This window comes from Hemitrygon akajei, unplaced genomic scaffold (assembly GCF_048418815.1).
Source record: "Hemitrygon akajei unplaced genomic scaffold, sHemAka1.3 Scf000166, whole genome shotgun sequence".
Classification (NCBI taxonomy): domain Eukaryota; kingdom Metazoa; phylum Chordata; class Chondrichthyes; order Myliobatiformes; family Dasyatidae; genus Hemitrygon; species Hemitrygon akajei.
The window spans coordinates 1-27,999 of record NW_027332052.1 but is presented as its reverse complement, the minus strand read 5'-3'; the positions used below and the strand labels follow the sequence as shown (position 1 = coordinate 27,999).

At 42.8% G+C, this 27,999-nt stretch overlaps 1 pseudogene; it reads right to left on the bottom strand.

Moving 5' to 3' along the window:
* Positions 1-822: 822 nt before the first annotated feature.
* Positions 823-27,791, bottom strand: LOC140724135 (uncharacterized; annotated as a pseudogene).
* Positions 27,792-27,999: the final 208 nt, after the last annotated feature.

The window sequence follows — 27,999 nt, the reverse complement described above, 5'->3', positions numbered from 1 at the left end:
TTGTAAGAAATGTCTAACTTGAAGGTATTGTAAAAAGTGTGAGTACGAAAAAGAATAGTTATCAACGACTTGTTCAAAAGGAATCAGTCTATCTTCTTTAAATAGATCCAAAAAAGAATTGATACCTTTATTTTCCAAAGTAAAAATATTGGATCATTCAAATAATGCTTAAAAAATATAATAAATTAAACTACAAAATTTAATTTTTTTAATATTAAAAAATTACAGAACTGGAGCCAAATTTGTAAAGAATACTTAATCACAGGGTATCAATTTAAATTAGCAACTTTAGCTAATTGTAAAGCAGATCCCAATAACGAGGTTAAATAAAACTGTTTCACAGCTTTCAATTCCAAATCGACCCAAATTAGCCGTTCGTTCTTATCAACCCAGTGTAACCAAAAGGACATATATTGCACATTAACAGCCCAGTAATACATTCTTAAATTAGGCGAAGTAAGACCTCCATCCTTTTTCAATTTTTGTAAGTGACATTTACTCATTCTTGGTCTTTTATCATTCCATATAAAAGATGAGATAATAGAATCAATCCGATCAAAAACACATCTTCGTTAAAAAAACAGGGATACTCTGAAATAAATATAACAATTTTGGTAAAATCAGCATTTTGACTATATGGATGTGACCAACAAGTGAAAATGTAAGTGGGATCCATCCACTAAATAAATACTTCATAGAATCTACTCAGGGAACAAAATTAGCTTTGTAAAGATCCTTTTTCTTTTAGAGATTATAACACATAAATATCTAAAAGAATCCGTAATGTTGAAAGGAGTATTACCAAATATAGAAACAGATTCATTTAAAGGAAACAATTCATTTTTATTAAAATTTATTTTATATCCTGAAAAATCTCCAAATTCATGAAATAAATTTAGCAAGGCAGGGAGATTCCTCGGGATTGGATACATAAACCAGAAAATCGTCAGCGTAGAGAAATCTCATTCACAAGAATCCCATGAATATCTTTAGCTTCATGAAGAGTGATACCAAGGGATTCTAATTTTAAGTTAAATACCAAAGGACTTAATAGACAACCTTGTCTTGTCCTCCGTGAAAGCTGAAAAGAGAGATCTACAATTATTAGTAATAACAAAGGCAATAGGAGTTTTATATATCATTCTAATCCAATTATTTAAATTAACACCAAAACCAAATTTCTCTAAAACATTAAATAAGTATTTCCATGCAATAAGCGATCGAACGCTTTTTCAGCATCGAAAGAGATGACACATTATAGAGTTTTAAAAGAAGATGGGTATATAATGTTAAATAATCTCCAAACATTTGAAAAGGAATAACGGCCGTTTATAAAGCCTGTTTGATCTTTAAAAATAACTTTACCCAAAAATTTCCCAACCAATTGGCCGTTATCTTTGACAGGATCTGAGTATCAACATTCAATAATGAAATAGGTCTATATGAGGCACAATCAGAAGGACCTTTATTCTTTTTAAGAATTAAAGCAATAGAAGTGTATTAAAAAGTAAAGTGTAAATCGCCTTTCACAAAAGAGTCCTTAAACATTTCCTACATATACTGAGACAGCAATTTTCCAATTTTTTAATAAAATTCTACAGGGTACCCATCAAGTCCAGGGGCCTTACCAGATGGCATTGAAAAAATAGCTTTATGAATTTTGGCTTTGGTAATTAGGGCATCAAGAGTTTTTTGATCCTTAAAAGAAATTCGAGGAAAAACAATCTCTCGTAAAAAAAAATCATTTTAGAAGAATCTACTGGAAATTTAGATTCATAAAAGTTCAGTATAAAAATCTTGAAAAATCTTATTAATATCTTCATATTCCCAAGTCAGGGTACCATCTTTCCTACAGATTTTCAAAATTTGCCTTTTGGCTCTGGCCGTTTTTAATTGAGATGCAAGCAGTTTGTTATTTTTATCTCAAGACATATAAAGTTGACTTTTTAGCTTAAGCAAATAGCCTTCAATAGGATGAGTTAATAATAAATTATATTGTGATTGAAGTTCCATCCTTGTTTAAATAAGTCAATATTAGGGGAAATCGCATACATATTATTGAAGTCTTTAACTTGTTTGGTAATCTTATCTAATTCTACTTTAGTCTGTTTTTTCAGGTTAGCAGAATAAGAAATGATCTGAGCACTTTAAAATGCTCTAAATGTATCCCATTTGATTCATTTAGATGTACCCCCTATAACATTAAAAAGAAAAAACATATTTTACCTGGTTTTCAATGAAGCTAACAAAGTCTGAATTCTGCAATGACGTCTGAGACAGGCGCCAAGGTGGGTGGGCAAGGATGGCATCTTCAAATTCGAAAGACAAACTGAAAGCTGCATGAGCAGATACAGCGATAGTGTCATATTCACAATTTAACACGAGGCAAGAAGTAAGGGTCAACTATAATATAATCGATCCTTGAATATTTTCTATAAACATGTGACAAAAAAGAATATTCTCTATCATCAGGGTGTAAATATCTGCATAATCCCATCAATCCAAAAATCAGTCAAAAAGGAATTAATAAGTAATGCGGAGTGATTTGGAAGTTGCTGGTTGGTTGAGCTCCTGTCAATCAAAGGATTTAAACAACAGTTTAAATCCCCGCCCATTATCAACATATATTCATTTAAATGAGGCAGTACAGCAAATCCACTAAAGAATCTGACTTAATATCCTCTTGAATGAACAAAATACTGGATTTAATAAAAATAGACACTCCTTTAGTTTTACTTTGAGAAGTGAAGTGAAATTGCAAACTCTTCCACGATCCAAAAAACCTATTTTGATCTCCCTCCTTGATATGCGTCTACTGGGCAAAAACTGTATCAGTTTGAAATCGATTCATGATTTTAAAAGTCTTTTTTCATTTGATAGGATGATTCCAACCATGTACATTCTAACTTATTACATTAATCTGTTTAGATTCCATACTATAATTTTATTCTACTTTACACATGTGCCGAGCACATACCAATATGGGATGATCAAAAATGGTGGCGATGGAGAATACAACCACACAGAAAACACACATGCTCCAGAACCACCAAATGGGAAAAAAACCCTCATTCTAACTCCATCCCACTCCCCCCACAGCCCAGAAAAAGCAGGCACCCTATGATAGAAAACACAGCCAAGACTGCTCTGTCTGTCCGAAAAAAAAGATTAAAAAAGGTTCTCTATCCCTCCCCAGTTAAAAAATGAAACCCACTGACCTTGTAAGAGGAACGACAAAGTCTCAACAAAGGAAAATGTTTACATTCCAGCATCTACAAACTATCCCATGTTTATATTTAATCTTTTTTAAAACAAAGAGGAATCCAAAAAATTGTTATCTCTTAAAAAGTAAAAAACAGCTCCATCTTAAACTTAATATTAAATCCTCGAAAAAAGCTTTAAATTCAGCTATAAGATGCAATAATATTCATTATATTAAAAACATATTAATATATTGAAAAGAATTTAAAAAATAAGCAGTTATTAAAATCTAAAACATATTACCTAGAGAAACTAAGCATAGTGTTTAATAACAGATCAACACAATCTTTAAAACTAATATTATACAAATAATTGAAACCTCCGCTAAGTATATATAAGAGAAGGAAATAGCCCCATTAGTTGGAAGAACTACCAGTTAGTTAATTAAGAAAAAAACTCAAACAATATCAAACCAGATATTAGGTTAAAGGAGTAAGTCCTTTTATGTTCTTTTTCTCCATTGAATGTCAAAATAACCATTTAAACAGTCATACTTGAACCATAAATCTTCTTACCAAAAACAACAATGATATGCAATAATAAACAAGTCCCCTAATGTTCTTTTAATAGTCTCTCAATGAAATGTCCAAGTAGCCTTCATAAATCTTCTTTCTGAAATGCTATTATGCAGATAATATGCCAAACAGTTCAATCCGCAGTCACAGCAGGTATAGTTTAAACAAATGCCAGTGCAACTTTAGGATCACAAAATGTACGAGGAGGAGAATCAGGAGGAAAAACTTTAATCCTTGTTGGGTGATGCAAGGAAGGAAACAATTTCTTATCATATGCCTGTTTCATTACCAGAGCAAATTTTAATCTTTGTTCCATTACCTCCTTAGAAAAATCTTCATAAAAACCGAGCTCAGATGTCTCAAATCTAAAAACTCTGTTTTCTTGCCTGTCGCATTATTTGACCTTTAATCCTAAAATAATGAGAACAAACCAGAACAGCCCTTGGTTTATTTGGATCTCGAAGTAAAAGTTCTGTCTGCTCTTTCTACAGTAGGCGGCTGTGATAATATAGAAGGAAATAAGGTATGAAAAAGCTTACCCATGTAAGCAGTTAAATCTCCATTTTCAACTCCTTCCTGCAGCCCAACAATTTGTATATTCCTTCGGCGAGACCTAGTTTCCAGGTCTATAATCTTATTTTGATATAATTCCAAACGAGTTTTACTTTATTTTACTTTCAAGCAATTTTTGCTTAATTATCTTCAATTCCTCTTTGTGTGTAGTGACTTGAGCTTCCAGATCCTTAAGTTTCCCCAGAAATGACATCATTTCATTACTATTCTTTTCAAGTTAGTCTTTAAATGAACTGTCCAAGCCATATCTTCAGCCCACAATGGCATTTCATCAGATCCTTCCTTTTGCATCTTTCCTTTCCTGTTGCCTTTATCACTAGGTTCAGACAAGTATTTCCCACTCCTCAAAGATATATTGTTCCCCTTCAAGAATCAGCAACTGAAGATATTAAATTTGGTTTAAACTAGGGGGAAAGGGACAAAACTAGGAGCAGCTCAGAAACTGCTGTAACTCCATTCACAGAGAGGCGCAGCCTCCAGGAGCTATTCAAATCTTGATTGACTTGATTGCACAATCCATCTGCCAAAACTACTTTAGCCAAAGCCTCAAAGCTCCACTTCTTCACTGGCCACACTCCACCCCAGTCAATATTAAACTCCAGTCCCATTAAAGGTGAATATGCAGTAGAAGAAACTCCTCCCATGCCCAGAACTGGATGTGGTGAGCAGCAGCAATAATTGCAGAGTTCAGCACCGATAGTCACTCTCAAAATAGCTTTAGCAACAGTGATGGACAAATATTCAGATGCAACTTATTGAAACTTTCTCCCCTGTGTGAACCCGGTAGTGTGTCACAAGTGTGAGATTTCACTGCTAACGTAATGGTCTCTCTGTTATGTTTCACTGCTGAGCTAATGGATTCTCTGCAGCAGCAATGTTTAGCTTATGACTAGAAATAACAGGGTTTTGGAGTGCCTAGCTACCCAATGAGAGAGATATTGTTCTTTCCTGTGAGTCTGGAAGGTAGATTTTCACGGTCTTTTGTCAGGGAGAGATGAGAAGACATGAGTAAAGAGAAAGGGCCCGTTTTCTATTTTTTTGTTTCCTTTACTAATCCTATAGTCAAAGTAAGAATTAAATAGCTCAATTGTTTAATCGCATATTGTGTACCATTTGTTATTTTTGGGGTACTGATTTGTAACAGGGGACACATCATGCAGCATTCACACAAATGAGATTTCTTAGGTTTGGCCAAGCTCAGGGGCTATCACCCCCTATATTAAGTTGCTAGCTGAAGCAAGAGTTACATAAGGTTAAATGACCTGAGTGAATCGCTCCCCACATTCACAGCAGGTGAACGGCCTCTCCCCACTGTGAACTCAATGATGCACATTTGGTTGATTTTGCTGACAGAATTACTTCCCAAAGTCTCAGCAGCTGATCGGCCTCTCTCCTTTGTGAACTCGCCTGTGTGTCTGTAGATGAGATGACTGAGTCAATCCCTACCCACACACTGAGCAGGTAAACGGCCTCTCTCCAGTGTGAACTCGCTGATGTACCTTCAGTTTAGATGAGCAAGTGAATCCCTTCCCACAGTCTGAGCAGGTGAAGGGCCGCTCGCCACTGTGAACTTGCTGGTGTGTCATTAGGATGGATGACTGAGTGAATCCCTTCCCACAATATGAGCAGGTGAACGGTCTCTCCCCAGTGTGAACTCGCTGATGTACCTTCAGTTTAGATGAGCAAGTGAATCCCTTCCCACAGTCTGAGCAGGTGAAGGGCCACTCCCCAGTGTGAACTGACTGATGACTCTGTAGATGAGATGACCGAGTGAATCCCTTCCCACAGTTTGAGCAGGTGAATGGCCGCTCGCCACTGTGAACTTGCTGGTGTGTCATTAGGATGGATGACTGAGTGAATCCCTTCCCACAATATGAGCAGGTGAACGGTCTCTCCCCAGTGTGAACTCGCTGATGTACCTTCAGTTTAGATGACTGAGAAAATCCCTTCCCACAGTCTGAGCAGGTGAACGGCTTCTCCCTAGTGTGAACTCTCCGATGTGTTAGTAGGTGAGATGACAGAGCAAATCCCTTCCCACAGTCTGAGCAGGTGAACGGCCACTCACCAGTGTGAACTCGCTGATGTACCTTCAGTTGGGACGAAGAAGTGAATCCCTTCCCACAGTCTGAGCAAGTGAATGGCCTCTCCCCACTGTGAACTCGCTGATGTACCTTCAGTTGGGACGAAGAAGTGAATAGCTTCCCACAGTCTGAGCAAGCGAATGGCCTCTCGCCAGTGTGAACTGACTGGTGCATCATCAGCTGAGATGACTGAGTGAATCCCTTCCCACACACTGAGCAGGTGAACGGCCTCTCTCCAGTGTGAACTCGCTGATGTACCCTCAGTTGGGATGAGCAAGTGAATCCCTTCCCACAGTCTGAGCAGCTGAACGGCCTCTCCCCAGTGTGAACTCGCTGGTGTGCCTTCAGATCAGATGAGCGAGTGAATCCCTTCCCGCAGTCTGAGCAGGTGAATGGCCTCTCCCCGGTGTGGACTCGCTGATGTACCTTCAGTTCAGATGACTGAGTGAATCCCTTCCCACACACTGAGCAGGTGAATGGCCTCTCTCCAGTGTGAACTAGCTGATGTACCGTCAGTTTAGATGAGCAAGTGAATCCCTTCCCACAGTCTGAGCAGGTGAACGGCCTCTCTCCGGTGTGAACTCGCTGATGTACCTTCAGTACAGATGACTGTGTGAATCCCTTCCCACAGACTGAGCAGGTGAACGGCCTCTCCCCAGTGTGAACTCTCTGATGTACCTTCAGTTCAGATGACTGAGTGAATCCCTTCCCACACACTGAGCAGGTGAATGGCCTCTCTCCAGTGTGAACTCGCTGATGTACCTTCAGTACAGATGACTGAGTGAAACCCTTCCCACACACTGAGCAGGTGAATGGCCTCTCTCCAGTGTGAACTCGCTGATGTACCTTCAGTTGGTACGAAGAAGTGTATCCCTTCCCACAGTCCGAGCAGATGAACGGCCTCTCCCCAGTGTGAACTCGCTGATGTACCTTCAGTTCAGATGACTGAGTGAATCCCTTCCCAAAGTCTGAGCAGGTGAATGGCCTCTCTCCAGTGTGAACTCGCTGATGTACCTTCAGTTGGGATAAAAACGTGAATCCCTTCCCACAGTCTGAGCAAGTGAACGGCCTCTCCCCAGTGTGAACAGACCTGTGCAACTGTAGGTGGGATGATCCAGTGAATCCCTTCCCACAGTCTGAGCAGGTAAACGGTCTCTCCCCAGTGTGAACTCGCTGATGTACCTTCAGTTTAGATGAGCGAGTGAATCCCTTCCCACAGTCTGAGCAGGTGAACAGCCTCTCTCCACTGTGAGCTTGCTGGTGTGCCATTCGGTCAGATGATCGAGTGAATCCTTCCCCACAAATTCAGCAAATGACCAGCCTCTGCACAGTGTGAACTGACTGGTGTGTCCACAAGTGGGATAACTGACCGAATCCCTTCTCACACTTACAACAGGTGAATGGCCTTGTCCAGTGTGAACTTGCTGATGTACCTTCAGTTGAAATGACCGAGTGAATCCGTTCCCACTGTCTGAGCAGGTGAATGCGTTCCCCCCGTGTAAAATGACGGGCACGCCAGTTGGTCTGATGACCGAGTGAATCCCTTGCTCCTCTTCTTAAATATCTGGACAGAGACAGCAAAACTGGTGTGTTGTGTTCGAGATTCCCATAGACAAATTCCTTGTCATATTTAACCTGTAAAAAGATTTACAAAATCAATCAATAGGTGTGGGACATTTCAGATGAGATCACTTGAGTTGGCAAGGTGTGAGCTGACATCACACTGTTACAGTGAAGTTCAACCCAAGTTGGAGAGAGAAATCATCTTCTAACTGGGCACAGTGCTGGTATCTGGAATGTCAATCAGACTCTCTGATGCTCTTCCTGTCTCTATAACATAGGGGCAGTTCTGCCATCTCCAACCTGTGATCTGGCTCAGTTGTCTCTCTCCATTGGTATTATTCCCTGTTCCCAATGAGCTGCATGGATGCCTGGTCCCACAGGAACTGAAACACTCTCTACGCACCCACCACTCTCTGTGTAAAAATACTTACCCCTGACATCCCCTCGGTATCTATTTCAAAGCACCATTAAACTCTGCCCTCTTGTGTTAGCCATTTCAGCCCTGGGAAAGAAACCTCTGACTATCCACATGATCAATGCCCCTCATCATCTTATCCACCTAAAAAAGAGGCTCTAAACATAAACAAGGAAATTATACATTGCTTTGAGGATTTATTAGAAGTGTACAAAACTTTGAGGAAAATGATAGGTTAAATGCCAGCAGCTCTTTCCACTGAGGTTGTGTGGGACGACAACCAGAGCTCGTGGGTCAGTGGGGAAGGTGAAAATTTAACAGGAACATGTGGAAAAGACGTTCACTGAAATGGTCGCAAGAGTGTGGAATGAGATGCCAGCACAAGTGATGAATGTGAGCTCGGTTTCACCATTTAAAAGAAGTTTGGATGGGAGCCTGGATGGTAGGAGTATGGAGGACAATGGTCCCAGTGCAGGTGGATGCATTAGACAGCTTAAATGTTTTTTTTGGCATTGACTATATGGGCCAAATAGCCTGTTTCTGTGCTGAACTTCTCCACGTTTCTATGATGGAGAAGCTGGTCTAACTTGCTTCGAAGGGAAAACCAGTAGGAGTGACAATGGAACAGCAATGGCTGGAGTTTCTGGAAGCAACTCGGGAGTTGAGTGATCGATACTTACGAAAGAAGTGGAAGCATTGGAAAGGCAGGAGGACACAACCATGGCTGAAATGAGAAGCCAAAGAGAGGGCAAACAAAAGAGCAAAAACTATTGGGAAGCTTTTAGGAACCAACAGAAGACAACTAAAAAAAAAGTCAGATGAGCTCAGGAATTGGAATGATGATTAATGAGTCAGTCGTTAATGAGTCTTGGCAGCACCCAACAGTCTGAGGCATTTAGAGGAACAAAATATCCGGGGCCTCAATATCTCTTGAGAACCAAGGTTCCCTGCACCAGTTACCTTCCAACTTTTATTTTGACTGGCACATACAAACTCCACACCCTCAAAATTTCACTTCTAAAGGCCTCCCACTTATCAAGTACTCCTTTGCCAGAAAACAGCCTGTCCCAAACCACACTTGTCAGATCCTTTCTGATACCATCAACATTCACCTTTCTCCAATTGAGAATATCAACCCGTGGTCCAGACCTCTTTTTTTCCATATTTACTTTTGAATCTCATGGCATTATGATCACTAATTTCTGTCATCAGCCCTGGATCATTTCCTAACAGCTTATTGCACACTTTACATCAGGAATTCTACGTCCTGATTATGGGGACATTTGACAAACTCTACCCCATCCAGTCCTTTCACAGTGTGGGAATCCCAGTCAATATCTGGGAAGTTAAAATCACCAACTGAATCAACCTTTGTTTCTTGGCATGGTCTGTGATCTCTCTACAAATTTGTTCCTCTAAATCTCTCAGACTGTTGGGTGTAACCAAGTTCCAGTGATGGCTACAACATCATAATTCCCTGTCCTGAGCTCATCTGGCTTTCCTACGATGCTTCTTGCATTGTGATATACACAGCTCAGCACTTTCATCGCACCATGCTCAACCATTTGATTGCTGACTCTATCTGAGGTATGAACAACATCTGACTGGTGTCCAGAAAACAACCTCTCAATCATTGTCACAAAACCAAAGGAGCTAATTGTCGATAACAAAAGGAATGGAGACAGGCTAACCCCTATTAGCATCAATGGATCTGGGGTTGAGAGGGTCACCAAGGATCTGACATGGTCTGTATATACTAGCTGTGTTGTGATAAAAACACAACAGCACCTCTTTCACCTCAGACGGTTGAAGTTTGGGATGGGGACCCAAATCCTAAGGACTTTCTACAGGAACACAAATGAGAGCATCCTGACTGGCTGAATCACTGCCTGGTAAACTGCACTTTCCTTAATTGCAGGAACCTACAGAGAGGGGTGCACACAGCCCAGCACATCTCAAGATGTGAACTTCCCACTATTCAGGACATTTGCAGAGGCAGGTGTGATAAAAGGGCCCGGAGGATATTGAGGACCCAATTCACCACAACCACAAACTGATCCTGCTGCTACCATCCAGGAAACGGTACCACTGTTGCTTTGGCTGCAGATGAGCCAACTTGTTATCAATGTTTTCTTGAACAACCGAGTTCATTAGCCTAACTGGGACCATATTTAGCTTGTGAAAAGTCTCAGATGAGTCAATTGTTTCATTCTCAGGGTTGCCAGATTCATATGATTTGATAACAACACCCACAGATGGTGCCTGCTTGTCAAAATAAGTCTGTATCGTATTTATGTGTACGAGCTGTGTTGGTTTGTGTCGGTCGGGTGTCTTAGTAACATAATTCACGTCATTAACTTGAGAGACTATTTCATACGGTCCACTGAATTTCGCCTTAACTGGATTCATCCACATTGGAAATAAGGCAAGCACCTTACCCCCCACCTGGTATTTTCTTTCACAAGCCTGCTTATCAAACCAAAACTTCATTTTGCTTTGAGAAATCTATAAGTTTTGTCTTGCTAGGCTACAGGACTAGTGTAGTTTGTTTTTGAACTTCAAAACATAGTCTAAGAAGTTAACATGTACATCCCATCAATCCACTGTTCCTTTAACAAGGTCAAAGGTCCCCTCACGCAGTGACCAAATACAAATTTAAATGGACTAAAGCCCAGTGATTCCTCTACTGACTCTCTTACTGTGAACAAAAAAAATATATTCCTTCATCCCAGTATTTTCCATTTTCAACACAGTATGTCTTATTCATTGTTTTGAGGGTAGAATGAAATCTATCCAAAGCCCCTTGTGATTCCGGATGGTATGCAGATGATGTAATTCATTTAGCTCCCAGTTCATAAACCACCTGCTGGAATAAACCAGATGTAAAATTACTTCCTTGATCAGACTGGATTGCTTTAGGCAAACCAAATAGAGTAAAAAACTTGGTAAGAGCCTTCGTCACAGTTTGAGCTTTAATATTCCTGAGAGGTATTGCCTCTGGGAATCTGGATGAGGTACTCATAATAGTTAGCAAATACCGATGGCCAGCTTTAGTCTTTGGCAATGGGCCAATACAATCCACTATAACTTTGGAAAAGGGTTCACTGAATGCAGGTATAAGCTGGAGTGGGGCCACTGGTGTGACCTGATTAGGTTTATCCACAACTTGACAAGTGTGACAGGTTCTGCAAAAGGTCATAACATCTTTCCTCAAATTAGGCAGTAAAATTCCTTCATAATCCTGTTTAGTTTTACTCACTCCAAAATGGCCACCTAAGGGCATACTGTGGGCCAAAGTTAACATTTTTATCCTATAAACTTTAGGAACTACAATTCGGTGAACAACTGTCCGTTCCTCACTCACAGGTATAGCAGGTGGCCTCCACTTCCTGATTAACACTCCATCCTTGAGATAATACCCGACTTGCATTTTCTTAATCTCATCATCTCAAAGAGTGGTTTCTTTTAAAACTTCAATCTCAGTGTCTCGGTTCTGTTCTGCTATAAACTGCTTCCTAGACAGGGATAAGTCTTTCTCATCAGACTTGCTACCTGAATCCTGTTGAAACATTGAAGGCAGAAAAGTCCCTGACAGGTCAGCATTACCTGAATCCCGATTTTGGCTATCATGGGTATCAGAATCATGCTGCACAGAACCATCTGCGTCGGCAGACTTTTTAGCCACACTTGGGAGTTACTGCACAAGAAGGATAAATGTTAAAATCCATCTGTCGGTCACCAGTGGTTGGCTTAGTTGTCAACTGCACTGCCGGAACTACTTTACCATCTGCCAGGTCATTCCCTAACAGCAAAGTAACATCTTCCACTGGTAAACTGGAGCACAATCCAATCTTAACAGGTCTGGAAACCAACCCTGACTGTACAGTTACCTTGTGCAACGGCACAGAAGCCCCAATGCCTTTAATAAAATGCCGCTCCCAATGCCTTTAATAAGATTTACCTCACCAGTGTTAGTCTCATCACCAAACTTTAGAACGCTAATATAAGTGACAGAGAAGCCCCAGTATCTCAAAGATTTTCACCGGTACTGGGGTTGACCGTTCCTTTACTTATACAAACCCATCTAACATAAAATGATTGAATCCCTTCTTAACTTGGTCAGTCCTCTCAGTTCTTAACTGAGCTTCAACAGAATGTTCAGAACCCTGTGGGTTTATAGGTGCTTCAACATATTGTACACAGGCATTTGGGACTGCCTTCTTTTTCTTTTTCTTATTCAGGATAGAACAGTTAGCCATCATATGAGCAGCTTCTTACAATAGTAACAAGACAGACCAGAATATTTCTCCTTCAACTGCTTCCCTTCATTCTTACTCGTGTCACTAGTCCCAGCTTTAATTTCTGGTTTACCCTGGTGATCCCTGCTACTCTTTTGGAAGCTCTTATTCTGGGTAAATTTAACATTATGAGTTAAAGCGAACTCATCTGCTAATCTAGCAGACTCCTGCAATGTAGCAGCATCCTTTTCATCTAAATACGTCTTTATGTCATCAGGGACGCACCTTTTGAATTCTTCAATTACAACCAACTCTTTCAAGCTGTTAAAATCAACATTTATATTTTTATATGTGCACCAGCCAAAACACAAACTGCTCACAAGAAAATTCCATATAAGTCTGGTTCACAGATTTCCTTGAATTTCTAAACTTTTGCCTGTACGATTCTGGGACCAACTCGTAAGCTTTGAGCACAGCCTGTTTCACTATGTCATAATCAGCTGCTTCATCAACTGTCAAAGCAGAATATGCTTGCTGATCCTTCCCGTTAATTAGACATTGTAAGAGAATAGGCCAACCCTTTTCTGGCCACTTTAAACTCCGAGCAACCATCTCAAAATACTGAAAGTATTTATCAACCTCTGCCTCGTCAAGTGGAGGTACCAATTTAACTTCCCAACTGTCCTCAAACTTATCACCAGAGTCTAACGCTAGACCCCTTTGCTGCAATCTCTCTATCTTTTCCAGCTCGAACACCCTCTGTCTTTCTGCTTCCTCCCTCTGTTTTTCTGCCTCTCTAGCCTCAAACTGCCTCTGCCTTTCCGCAGCCTCCATCTTTAACTTTTCTAACTTGTAATGGAGCTCAAGCTCACTAGGTTTACTTTCAGGAAACACCTCCAACTCCTCCACTTTAAACACACCTCAGATACATGATGTTCAGCTATAATCCTCTGCATCTGTGCCTTCCTCATTGTCAATTTCACCTTAGCAAGTTTAAACCTTTTCACAATACACAACAACACGATCCTTCTGGCGTCCTCTAATGCCTCAGAGGTTGGTGCTTCCAGAGATTTATCAACATCCATTGCTGCTGATTTTGCACACACAAATAAATCAAAAGGGATTTCCCCAATGAAATCAATAATTAATTAATCAACACGCCCTCAAATTTGTTCATATCCCAGATGCAGGCCCCAATTTTGTTATGAACAAATATTTAGAAACTAAAGCTTTAGAAATTAACCAGCAACAATAGACTACTCCTGGAGTCTAGTTTTAATGTTAAAACCACTATCTTTATTAGTATCTACTTATAATAAAGTAAATTAAGCAAGATAAACAAAAGTTAACAGTGTTATGTGTATATATGTGTGTAAATTGTTACGTACCCCATAACTGGGTCACTTACCAGCAAAGATAGAGAGGTCCATTGAAGTCTGATGGTACTATTTTTAACAGTATTTATTGATAAAAATACACAAAAATAATATCAATGCAAACATACAGATAATATACATCGTCAATACTAAATCTAAAAGCGCGGGTATAATAATAATCAATAAGAAATAACTCTATCGTTGTGTAGGGGATAATGTATTGTCCGATGGAAATATAAAAGTCACTCAAGTTCATGCAGGCTGCAGCCTTTTGTTGGAGTCAAGAGAGACAGATGTTTTAAACTTGCCTGCTTTCCTTTTTATGATGTCGATCCTTCGAGAGTTCCGTTTTTGTAGTCGGTCCTTTAGCTAAGCCGTTCCGTGGAAAACTCGTCATCCGAGCAAGGATGGACACACGCACAAGTCACCACCGGCAGTCGCTATTAAATGCTGTTACGGAATTTCTATCGTTTCTCCTGGTGCGTCTAAAGGGGTTGTTCCCCAGACCCTCTTTTATCCTTACTCACGGGGTCTCAGATGTCAATCAGGTTGGGATGATGCAATACCTCAGCCAGCCCCCTCGGCTCATTCCCTGAGGGCTTCAAATAAATAGTACAGTACTCAATACACAATTCCGTCTCCAAGAGACAATGGCCGTTTCCCGTGGCTTTGTATCGCTGAGGGGCCAGGACATTCCAAACCCCATGTGAATTCTGCATGTCTTTCTCTCATTTCCTGCGTCTCCTGACCTGAATTAATAGCGATCTTGCGATTCTCAAAAAGGAGGGGGCTACTTTGTACCCTTCAGCCCCTCAGAGTTGGGGCACAGGCGTAACAAAATATAACTCCCAAACTATGGAGCTCGGGGGAAACAAGGCTTAGAGTCTTGAGATGGTAAAGTATGGAAGTTCAGTTCATCCACGGAATAGGTGATGAGAGAGAGATATTTGTAATCCAGGGTAAATGTCGAGAGAAGGCAATTACGTCGATTTCCAAAGGTTCCATTGTGGTGAAACAAGAGAACAGTTGCTGTAGATTTTATGCTTCATTGTTTCAAATCCACATACGAATTATCACCGAAAGTGACTTGTCACAAAGGGTATCGCCTTCAAGTGAATTATCACACCACACCCAGCCAAGCGTTAACACATAAGTAGTCTTCACAGGATACCCCAAATCCGATCCACACCTATGGATCAAATGAGGTGATAACCACACATTCGATGTATGGTGAATCAACACTTAACCCACCCTTGTGGGCATAGGAAAGCTCTAAACAGTGACCCTTGGCCACTAGTTCCCTGGTTTCGATCCTTCCATTTTTCCTCCTTCATCTCCGTCTGACTCTGAGTGTCTGAGTCCTCGGTTAAAACTAAACAAACTGTGAGCGATGTAAACAAGCTGCAAGCCTGACTGATTTGCCTTCTTAATCACTCTCTCTCTTAAAATGAATGTCCTCAGCAAGCAAAAGCAAGGAATTAATAAGAATGTGAACTGACTGGTGTGCCAGTAGTTGGGATGACTGAATGAATCCTTTCCAACATTCTGAGCAGGTGAATAGTTCAAAATGTGTGAACTGACTGGTGTTTCTGTAGGGTGGAGGACTGAGTGAATCCCTTCCCACAGACTGAGCAGGTGAACGGTTTCTCCCCAGTGTGAACTCGCTGATGTACCTTCAGTTTAGATGATTGAGTGAATCCCTTCCCACAGACTGAGCAGGTGAACAGTTTCTCCCCAGTGTGAACTCGCTGATGTACCTTCAGCTTAGATGATTGAGTGAATCCCTTCCCACAGACTGAGCAGGTGAACGGTTTCTCCCCGGTGTGAACTGACTGATGTCTCTGCAGGTTGGATGAATCAGTGAATCTCTTCCCACATTCTGAGCAGGTGAATGGCTTCTCCCCAGTGTGAACTCGCTGGTGTGTCAGTAGGTGAAATGACTGAGTGAATCCCTTCCCACAGACTGAGCAGGTGAATGGCCACTCCCCAGTGTGAACCACCTGATGTACCTTCAGTTTAGATGAGAAAGTGAATCCCTTCCCACAGACTGAGCAGGTGAACGGTTTCTCCCCGGTGTGAACTGACTGATGTCTCTGCAGGTTGGATGAATCAGTGAATCTCTTCCCACAGACTGAGCAGGTGAATGGCTTCTCCCCAGTGTGAACTCGCTGGTGTGTCAGTAGGTGAAATGACCGAGTGAATCCCTTCCCACAGACTGAGCAGGTGAATGGCTTCTCCCCAGTGTGAACTTTCTGGTGACTCTGTAGGGTGGATGAATCAGTGAATCTCTTCCCACATTCTGAGCAGGTGAATGGCTTCTCCCCAGTGTGAACTTTCTGGTGACTCTGTAGGGTGGATGAATCAGTGAATCTCTTCCCACATTCTGAGCAGGTGAATGGCTTCTCTCCAGTGTGAACATGCTGGTGTCTCTGTAGGTGGGATGACTGAGTAAATCCCTTCCCGCAGACTGAGCAGGTGAATGGCTTCTCCCCAGTGTGAACTCGCTGGTGTGTCAGTAGGCTGGAAGAGTTGATGAATCTCTTCTCACAGACTGAGCAGTTGAATGGCTTCTCCCCAGTGTGAACTCGCTGGTGTCTCACTAGTTTCGATGCCAAAGGGAATCCCTTCCCACAGTCTGAGCAGATAAACGGCCGCTCCCCGGTGTGAACTCGCTGGTGAGCCATTAGGTCAAATGACCGAGTGAATCCCTTCCCACAGTCTGAGCAGATGAACAGCTTCTCCCCAGTGTGAACATGCTGATGACTCTGCAGGCTGGATAACCGAGTGAATTTCTTCCCACAGTCTGAGCAGATGAATGGCTTCTCCCCAGTGTGAACTCGCTGATGACTCTTCAGGTTGGATGACTGAGTGAATCCGATCCCACAGACTGAGCAGGTGAACGGCCTCTCTCCAGTGTGAACTTGCTGGTGTCTCTGTAGGGTGGATGAATCAATGAATCCCTTCCCACAGACCGAGCAGGTGAACGGCTTCTCCCCAGTGTGAACTCGCTGATGTATCTGTAGGTGGGATGACTGTGTGAATCCCTTCCCACAGTCTGAGCAGGTGAATGGCTTCTCCCCAGTGTGAACTCGCTGGTGACTCTGTAGGGTGGATGACCGAGTGAATCTCATCCCACAGTCCGAGCAAGTGAATGGCCGCACCCCGGTCTGTACTCGCTGGTGTGCCATCAGGTCAGATGACCGAGTGAATCCTTTCCCAGAAATTCAGCAGATGACCAGCTTCTGACTGGTGTGTCCACAGGTGGGTTGACAGACTAAGTGCTTTCTTACACACAGAACAGGTGAATGACCTTGCCCAGTGTGAACTTGCTGATGTACCTTCAGTTGAGATGACTGACTGAATCCATTCCCAATGTCTGAGCAGAAGAATGGGCTCTCCCCTGTGTAAAATGACGGGCGTGCCAGTTGGTCAAATGACTGAGTGAATCCTGCCCCGTAGTCTGATCAGGTAGGATGGTCGATTGAATCCCTTGCTTCACTTCTTAATTATCTAGACAGAGACAGCAAAACTGGTGTGCCATGTCTGAGCTTCCGGGAGACAAATTCCTTTTCGTTTTTAACCTGTAAAAAGATTTACAAAATCCATCACTGGGTGTAGGACAACACTTCGGATGAGATTACTTGAGTTGCCAAGGTCTGATCCAGCATCATACTGTTACAGTGAGGTTCCACCCAAGTTGCACGAGAAATCATCTTCTAACTGGGCACAGTGCTGGTATCTGAAATAACCATCAATTCCCTGATGCTCTTCTTGTTTCTATAGGAATGGGGCATTTCTGCAGTCTCCAATTTGTGCCTTGGCTCAGTTTGGCTCCCTCCATTTGTATTATTCCCTGTTCCTGCTGAGCTGCATGGGTGCCTGGCCACACAGTAACTGAAAAATTCTCACACAAATAGTCTTTCTTGATGTGCCGCTGGGATTTTCTTATATGTATTATTAACTTAAAGTGCCACAGTTTTAATGCCTTATAAAAATTTCTTGCTGAGATCAATGGTTGGTCCGCAAAGCTGTTAAAGGCTCTTGCAGAAAAGTACCAACAAAGAAACAGGCCCTTTGGGCTATCTAGCTTGTGCTAAACTATTTAAACTCCCCACTCCCACACCCCTACCATTCAGGTACCTAAACAAAACTCCTTAAATGTTGAAATCCAGCTCGCATTCACCATTTGTGTTGGCTGCTCATTCCGCACCCAGATGACCATCTGTGTGAAGAAGTTTCCCCTCATGTTCCTCTTAACATTTCACCTTTCACCCTTAACCCATGGCCTCTGGTTGTAGTTCCACACCATCTCCGTGGTAAAAGCCAGCTTGCATTTTATCTATGCCCCTCTATCACAATCAAATCTCCCCTCAATCTTCTACATTCCAAGGAATAAAGTCCTAACCTGTTCAATTTTTCCTTGTAACCCAAGTCCTCCAGACCTGGCAAAATCCTTGTGAATTTTCTCTGAACTCTCGGAACCTCTTTTACAACTTTCATCTATCTACTGTTGTCAGTGCTTTGGTTCATGAAGGCCAATGGGCTGAAATCTTTCTTTCCATCTCTACCTAACTGTGATACCACTTTCAGTGAATTACAGACTTGTATTCCCAGGTCCCTTTCCTCTACAACACTCCTCAGTGCCCAACCAGTCACTGTATAAGACCTACACTGGTAGGTCCTACCAAAGTGCAACACCTCACACTTGTCTGCATTAAATTCCATTTTCCATTTCTCAAACCATTTTTCCAGCTGGTCCGGATCGCACTGTAAGCCATGATAGTCTTCCTCGCTGTCCACTACACCCCAATCTTGGTGTCATCCACAAATTTACTGATCCAGTTAACCACACTATCATCCAGACTACTGATATAGATGACTAACAACAACAGGTCAAGCACTGATCCGTATGACACACAACTAGTCACAGGCCTCCAGTCAGAGAGGCAACCATCTGCTACCACACTCTGGCTTCTCCCAAAGCCAGTGTCTCATCCCATTTACTACCTCATCTTGAATGCTGAGTGACTGAACCTTCTTGACCCACCTCCCATATGAGACTTTGTCAAGTGCCTTGCTGAAGTCCATGTAGACAACATCCACTGCCTTGCCTTCGTCCAATTTCCTGATAACTTCCTCGAGAAACTCTATAAGATTGGTGAGCCATGAACTACCAAGCACAAAGTCATGTTGTCTATCCTTAATCAATTCACATCTATCCAAATACTTATATATCCAGTTCCTGCACATAAGTTCCAATAACTTTCCCCCTACTGATGTCAAGCACACCAATGTACAATTTCTTAGTTTATTTTTAGAGCCTTTCTTGAACAGCAGAACAACATTGGTTGTCCTCCAATCCTCCAGTACCTCACCTGTCACTAAGGATGATTTAAACATCTGTGCTTGGGCCCCGACAACTTCTGCACTTGTCTTCCAAAGGGTCCGAGGGAACAATTTGTCAGGCCCTGGGGATTTATCCATGGCGATTTGCCTTCAGACGGCAAACACCTCCACCTCCATGTACAGTGTCCATGAAGTTGATGCCGCTTTGCCTCACTTCTATAGACTCTGTGTCCACCTCCTGAGTAAATACGAATGCAGAAAAAATCTCCCCCATCTATTTTGTCTCCTCATACAGATTACCATTCTGATTTTGTAAAGGATTAATTTTTTCCCTTGCAATCTTTTTGCACTTAACATATCTGCAGAATCCATGAGGATTCTCCTTCACCTTGTCTGCTGGGGCAACCTCATGCCTTCTTTCATCAGTGTTCACTTGAATTTCCTGTATCTCATAAGTAGCCCATTTGTTCCTATCTGCCTGTATGCACCTCCTTTTTATTGATCTGGGAGATGAAAACTAAAGGGGTGATAGAGCTGCATGGTGGGGGGTGGTGGTAAGGGGGGGGTTAAACTAACGTCTCAGGGGGAATGGATGCCTGAATAACAGAACAGATAGTGGAGGTGTTGTGGAGACAGGTGTTGTTCAGACCTCAGACAAGGTCAGGAATGAAAAACGTTGAGCATGGTGCAGTGTATATGCTGAGCCCTGTATATCTCAATGCAAGGAACATGATAAGAAAGGTGGACGTGTTCAGGGAATGGATCAACACCTGGAATTAAGATACTAGGATCTGTCAACTGTGGATTGGGACAGGCTGCTTTATGGCAAAGGTGTGCTTGGTAAGTGGGAGGCCTTCAAAGCGAAATTTTGAAAGTACAAAGCGGGTATGTGCTTGTCAGAATAAAAGGTAAAGATAGAAACTGTAGGGAACCTTGGATTTCAAGAGATATTGAGACCCTGGTGAAGAACAAAATGGAGTTTCATAACAGGGATAGGCAGGCAGGTTCTTATGAAGTATAAAATATACAAGAGAACACATAAGAGATAAATCAAGATGGCTAAAAGCAGGCATGAGGTTGCCATTGCAGAAAAGATTAATCATCAGGGATTCCAGAGATATATTAAGAGCAAAAGGATTTTAAGGCACAAAGTTGGTTCTCTGTAAGGCCAGAATGGCAATCCACGTATGGAACCAAAGCAGATGGGGGAGATCTTAAATATGTTTTCATCTCTATTTACTCAGGAGATGGACAAAGGTTCTATTGGAGTGTGAAAAAGCCACATTAAAATCGTGGACCCTGTACAGATTAAAGAAGAGATGTTATTTCACTGTTCAACATAGAACATTGAGCATAGAAATCTACATCATATTCCAGGCCATTCAGCCTACAATGTTGTGCCAACCACGTAACTTACTCCAGAAAGTGCCTAGAATTTCCCTAGCACATAGCCCTCTATTTCTCTAAGCTCCATGTGCCTATGTAAGAGGCTGTTAAAAAACCCTATTGTATCTGCCTCAACCACCACTGCTGGCAGTGGTTTGCACACACACACTATTTTCTAAGTAAAAAACTTACCCTTGCCAACCCCTCGGTAACTATTTCCAAGCACCTTAAAACTATGCCCCCTCGTGTTAGTCATTTCAACCCTGAGGGTAAAACCTCTGGCTATCCACACGATCAATGCCCCTCATCACTTTATAGCCCTAAAAAAGGGTCTAAACATCAGAAAGTAAATTATACATTGCTTTGAGGATCTGTTAGAATTATGAGGGTATAGATAGGGTAAATGCAAACAGCTTTTTCCACTGAGGTTGGGTAGGATGACAACCAGAGGTCATGGGTAAGTAGGGAAGGTGAAAATTTAATGGGAACATTTGGGAAAGCTCTTTAATGAAATGGTCGTGAGAGTGTGGAATGAGATGCCAGCAAAAGTGGTGAATATAAGCCCAGTTTCAACAATAAGAGAAGTTTGATAGGTACTTGGATGGTAGGGCCATGAAGGGTGATTGACCAAGTGCAAGTAGTTGCATTAGACAGCTTAAATGTGTTCTAGGTGGGCTAAACAGCCTGTTTCTGTACTGAACTTCTCCATGTTTCTATGACAGAGAAGCTGGCCAAACTTGTAAGGGGAAAGGTAGGAGTGACAACGGAGCAGCAATGGCTGGAGTTTCTGGGAGCAATTCGGGAGCTGAGTGATCGATACATCCCAAAGAAGCGGAAGCATTGGAAAGGCAGAATGACACAACCATGGCTGAAATGAGAAGCCAAAACCAACATAAAGACCAAAGAGAGAGCAAACAAAAGAGCAAAAACTATTGGGAAGCTTTTAGAAACCAACAGAAGATGACAAAAAAAAAGTCAGATGAGCTCGCATGGATTTATGATTTGTAGTCATTAATGAGTCTTGGTAGCACCCAACTGTCTGAGGCATTCAGAAGAATAAAATATCCGGGGCCTCAATATCTCTTGAGAACCAAGGTTCCCTGCACCATTTACCTTTCAACTTTTATTTTTACAGGCACATACAAACTCAACACCCTCAAAATTTCACTTCTGAAGGCCTCACACTTACCAAGTACTCCTTGGCCAGAAAACAGCCTGTCGCAAACCACACTTGTCAGATCCTTTCTGATAACATCAAAATTGACCTTTCTCCAATTGAGAATATCAACCCGTGGTCCAGACCTCTCTTTTTCCATATTTACTTTTGAATCTCATGGCATTATGATCACTAATTTCTGTCATCAGCCCTGGATAATTTCCTAACAGCTTATTGCACACTTCTACGTCGGGATTCCTACGCACTGATTAAGGGCACATTTGACAAACTTTACCCCATTTAGTCCTTTTACATTATGGGAGTCCCAGTCAATATATGGAAAGTTAAAATCACTTACTGCATCAAGTTTTGTTTCTTGGCATGGTCTGCGATCTCTCTACAAATTTGTTCCTCTCAATCCCTCAGACTGTTGGGTGCAACAAAGTCCCAATCATGGCTACAATATCATAATTCCCTGCCCTGAGCTCATCTGGCTTTCCTACGATGCTTCTTGCATTGTGATATACACAGCTCAGCACATTCATCGCACCATGCTCAGCCATTTGATTGCTGACCCCATCTGAGGTCTGAACAACTTCTGACCAAGCCTGTAAAGATGGGAATCTGTCCCCCCAGTTTAACTCCCTACTGCTCCAATACTTACCAACTAAATTAGCCAACATGATTAAAACAAATAATATGGATTGGCCTAACAATGACCAAAATCGAATGTGACAAGCTTTGACATATTGTTGGGACCTGACTTTCAAATCCCAATCAACCCTGAAGGGAATTAATATTAAAGGTGAAGATGTTCAGTGGGAAGAAGGACGCAAGAGGGCGATATCTGGGGATCAGAGATGGGAACAAAAACCTACCAAAGGACAGGTGGGGACAACAACCCGTTTTCAAATTAACAAGCAAGGATGCTTCCTGCCGTGAGTACCACCCCTCAGGAAGAGCCCAATGGAACATTGCAAGTTGCTGGAATTCCAATTCCATTTATGATTGATATGCCAGCAACCACAACCACTCTCAATCAGGAAATTATATCGGAAAATGGATTCCAGCTATCAAACACTACAATCACTCTGTCTGGGTTCGAAGGCACAGAACGCACGTATCCACATACACAGCCACTACAGGTGCAATTCCAGGGGGATTGAGAAGCCAGTATTACGCACCCCTCTAGGGACAAAGTTCCCAGTCACATTAGAGAGGTTAAAGGAAGAGAGAACAGTGCATTACTGGCCGAAGTTCCGGATTTCCTTTGGCGACAGACAGGACAGGTGGTTCCCCATACCACCGTGAGGGTTTGCCTTGGGTTCAAGCCAAAGAGCCTAGGGTTCCTTGCCTACACCCTGATGAAACAAGCCTCCAGCACCAAGGGAGGCTGGCCAGACTTGGCCGCATGCCAACTCTGATACTGGAAGGACTCAGGTGAAGACAGGACATCTGGTAAGACACTCTTTTAATATTGACCGAACCCAAGAGGCTGTACCCCATCTCTGGGCAATTTCAGGCCATGAAATTGGCCTTGCTTGTTAATTTCTAAAACTGCTCCCCGCCTGGATCACCATGAAAGAAGGACAGACATTCCCATCCACTCTGCAATATCCCCTCAAGCCCGAGGCAATGTTTTATGAGAATGGAAGCCCTTTTGTGGATCCAGCAGGGAAACAATATTCTGGCGATGCGATAGTAACGGACAGTGAAGTAATTGAGCAGGCCTCTTTTGAAGCAGCTGTCTCGTCCAGAAGGCTGAGCTGTTTGCTCTGACTTGTGCCTGTATCCTAGCAACAGTTAAAAGTGCGAACAATTACACGGACTCCCGTTATGCATTTGGAGTTGTACATGACTACCGGGCTCTCTGGGAACATGGGGATTCCTGACTTCCTCTGGCCACCCCATTAGTAATGCCTCCTTTGTAAACAACTTACTCACCGCTCAACAGCTACCTCGAGTTTTGGCTATTATTAAATGTGCGGCCCACACCCGCATGGCTAACCAGGTCACTAAACTCAATGCTTCAGCAGATTAGACAGCGAAAAGTGCTGCACAATCCTCGATAGTTGTAGTCTCCTCGGGTTCCCATCAAGCAATCCTCCATGACTCAAGCAGAACGAGTTTGCCAGACATGTGGGAGGTACGTACTTTTCAGGGGGACGCCTCTGAGGAGGAGTGCAAGCTGTAGTTCCAGATGGGGTGCCAGAAAGACCCCGACCTAGGTTTTTGGATCACCCCAGCGGGACAGGTTTGTGTTCCTACACAGTTTTTACCTATATTGGTCAATTATGCACACACCTGGAAAAGGAGGGAATGGTTGTTAACCTGCACACCGGGTACGACTCCCTTGACCATTTTCGTGTCTACAATTTGATGTTACTGAATTGCCTAGAGTACATTGCTATAGATACTGCTTAGTTATTATAGATGCATTTAATAGATGGATTGAAGCTATTCCAACTACCAATAATACTGTTATTACTGTTGTGAAGGTATTATTACGGGATATAATTCCCAGGTACAGCCTGCCAGAGATGCTGAGCTCTGACAATGGCCCACACTTTGTGGCAAAAGCAAGCGAAGGGGTGTGTAACAAACTAGCTATCAAGCAACAATTCCATTGTGTATACCACCCACGGGCCGCTGGCTTAGTGGAACGTGTCAATGGCACTCTGAAGAGTAAATTGGCCAAACTAACAGCGGAGACTGGACTCACTCGGTTGAAGGTCGTATTGCTAGCCTATTCTACATGAGGGTTACCCCACAGGGGAAAAGAGGGCTGTCACCAGCTGAAATCATGTATTGATGGCACATGAGGACACCCTGGGGACTTGTGTACCATTGCTCCCAGAAAGTCTACCAGCAAAATTGGATTTGCATACCCTAGGGGAAGTGATGGGGAAATATATATGCCAGCCAACCAAAATTCTCCAAGCATTACATTCACAGGTACGACAGGCTTACAAGGAAGAGAACCACCCCACAGAGAGGAGTGACTATCCCACCCTAGAACCTGGGAATTTTGTCCTGACCAAGAACTGGGATTGAGGGAAACTCAGACCTTGGTGGAGAGGACCATATTAGGTGTTACTGACCACTCCCACGGCTCTGAGACTGAAGGGGCAATCTCGGTGGATACATCGAACAGACTACAAACGTGTTACTGAAGTAACTGAGTAGAAGGACTCTCTCAAACGAAAGGAAAAAGTATTGGTTGATAGTGGTGTGACAAACCTCTAGGTTTCTTGCCATGGACTGTCATTTTAAGAGAGAGTGCCTGAGTGACGTCAGCCGCTGGCTTTCTCGGCTCCTGTTTGATTCTTACTGAGAGAGAGGGAGGGGTGGAACTATTTGCTTACACTTGCTCACAGCTTGTGTTTACATAGCTCACAGTTTGCTTTATTTAAGCAAGGACAGTCAGAGACAGACAGTCAGATGGAGAGAAAGAAAGAAGATGGAAGGTTCGAAACAAAGGACCTAGTTGCCGAAGTTCGGTGTTTGAACTCTCCTGTGCCCACAAGGGTGGGTTGATTATTGATCCAGCAAATACCTGGAAAATACCTGAGGAGGAAGGTAAAGTTGCGCGAGCGCGGGCTTTAAAAAGCGACCCACTTTCAGAAGCGGGCAGCGGAGTGCGCAGGAGCAGAGTGCTGGGCTTTGGCTCAGCGGGCTTCGGCACAAGAGGACTTTGGCAAGAAGCCTGCTCTTCATTTATTCTGACTAATCTGGGATCAGGTAATGGGGGAGACGGTTCGAGCAGTGGTGTGCTCCGTATGCAGTATGTGGGAGGTCAGGGTCAACACAGTTGTCCCTGATGACCACACCTGCAATAGGTGCATCCAGCTGCAGCTCCTATCAGATCGAGTTAGGGAATTGGAGCAGGAGCTGGATGAACTACGGATCATTCGGGAGGCAGAGGCAGAGATAGATAAGAGTTATCGGGAGGCAGTCACACCAAAAGGACAGGAGGTAGGCAAATGGGTGACAGTCAAGAGAGGCAGGGGGAGCAGACAGAGAGTGAAGAGCACCCCAGTGGCCATTCCCATCAGAAATAAGTATACCGTTTTGGATACTGTTGGTGGGGATGTCCTACCAGGAACAAGCTGCAGTGGTCCTGTCTCTGGCACTGAGGTTGGACCCGCGACTAGGAAGGGGAGGAGGGAAGAGAAGAGAGCAGTAATGATAGGGGATTCTATAGTCAGGGGGGTGGACAGGAGATTTTGTGGGGAAGATCGGGAGTCTCGGATGGTATGTTGCTTCCCTGGTGCCGGTGCCCGAGACATCTCAGATCGGGTACAGGTTATTCAGTGGATTTCTGTTACTTGGGCCTTTGTTTCTGTCAGGGCCCCTGCAGTATTGTGGCCAGCTCCTCAAGTGCTGTAGCCAAATTGATTATCTCTGGTGGATTCCTGGCTACTCCATAGGAGAGAAATGCTGTACACGGTTGCTTTCAAAAATTACTGCTTTGTTGATCATGTAATGATCAAAAGGAGGGAGTGGTAAAGTATGTAAAAGGGTTAACACTTCCTTAAACAATAGCCGCCTGTTCTTCTGAAAGAAATTGCTGATGATCAGCCAATGTACTAAGCCATGCTGAGGCATATTTCTTCTTGAGGGTAGCTAGCTAGGGTTTCTGGATGTTTATCTGAATTGTGCTCTCATGCGTAGAGATAGGACAGCTTCAGTCTGTTCTTTGTGTGTAAGCCATTATGACTATTTTGTAATTTATCTTAAGGGGCTGTAATATAGCAAATAACTTTGGCTCCAGCCTGCCTTGTGTGGTGGGTATCTGGACAGATATATCTGTGGTGTAAGGGGAATTGTTAATCAGTTAGTGGATTGGGCGGGAACAGTCATAGACTGTTCCTGTTTGAGCGACTAACTGAGTAAGCCCCGGGCGCTTGGAATAAAGAGTTTGTATTTATATGGTCTCTGAGTGACTTTTTCCAGATTCGACTTCCACAGAATGGGAGAGGTTTTAAAGGGCTGGGCTGCTGGAAGCACATTACCAGACCTGGAGTGATTGCAACTGGATCTGACAGAGGCATAACTGGTTCCTCTGGGCACATTCAGTCTCACTCCAACTATTTCCTACCTTCCTTTTACAGGTATGTAATGTCTAAAGGACCAGTGTTTCAGTAAATGAGACTCACCAAACTTTCTCCTGACTGAATCACTGGATTCTCTGAGTCAGATGGGTTCTCTCCAGTTGATGCTCTCAATCCTCGGGCAGGTTCACTTGTTGATGTTCCACTGTCTTCAGTTGTGGTTTGCTTCCAGTTGGGTTTTTCTTCCAATAAATCTCTCACCGCAGGTCGAACTTTAACATGAAAGATAATGAAGCACATTGACAATAGAAAGGAGAACCAAACATTTCTGCTTAATGTTACTAAGAGCAAAACTCACTGAAATTTAAATGTTAGAGGCAGATATAATGATCTCAGTGAACAATCTTTTATTGTCCCTCACACATCACAAAACGATATGGGATACGAAGGAGCCATCATTCAGTATGGTAAGACATAAGACACAGGAACAGAATTAGGTGATTCGATCAATCTGGTCTGCCCCACCACTCAACCATGGCTGATTTTTTATTCCAACACCATATTCCTGCCTTCCTCCAGTAACCCTGAAGCGATTTAGCAATCATCAATATATTAATCTGCCATAAACATACTCAAATGGCAGCCTCAACCACCCTCTGCGGCAACAAATTCCACAGATCAGACATCCTTTGGCTGAAGAAATTTTCTCACCTCAATTTTAAAGGGAAGCATCTTTATTCTGAGACAGTGCTGTCAGATCACAGACTCTCTGTCTAATGGAAACATCCTCTCCATGTCCACTGTATCCAGGCTTTTCAGCATTCGGTAGGTTTACTTAACCATACATCCCTCCACCACCCCCTCCGTCCCTCTGAACTCCATTGAGCACAGGTCCAGAACCATCAAATACTCCTCAAACATAAAGCCGATCATTCCTGAGATTATTCTTGTAAACCTTGTTAGCAACACACCACGTGATCGTCTGTCACAAAGCGGAGGGCGGGGCAGATCTGCGGCGCACAGCCTCACGTGACC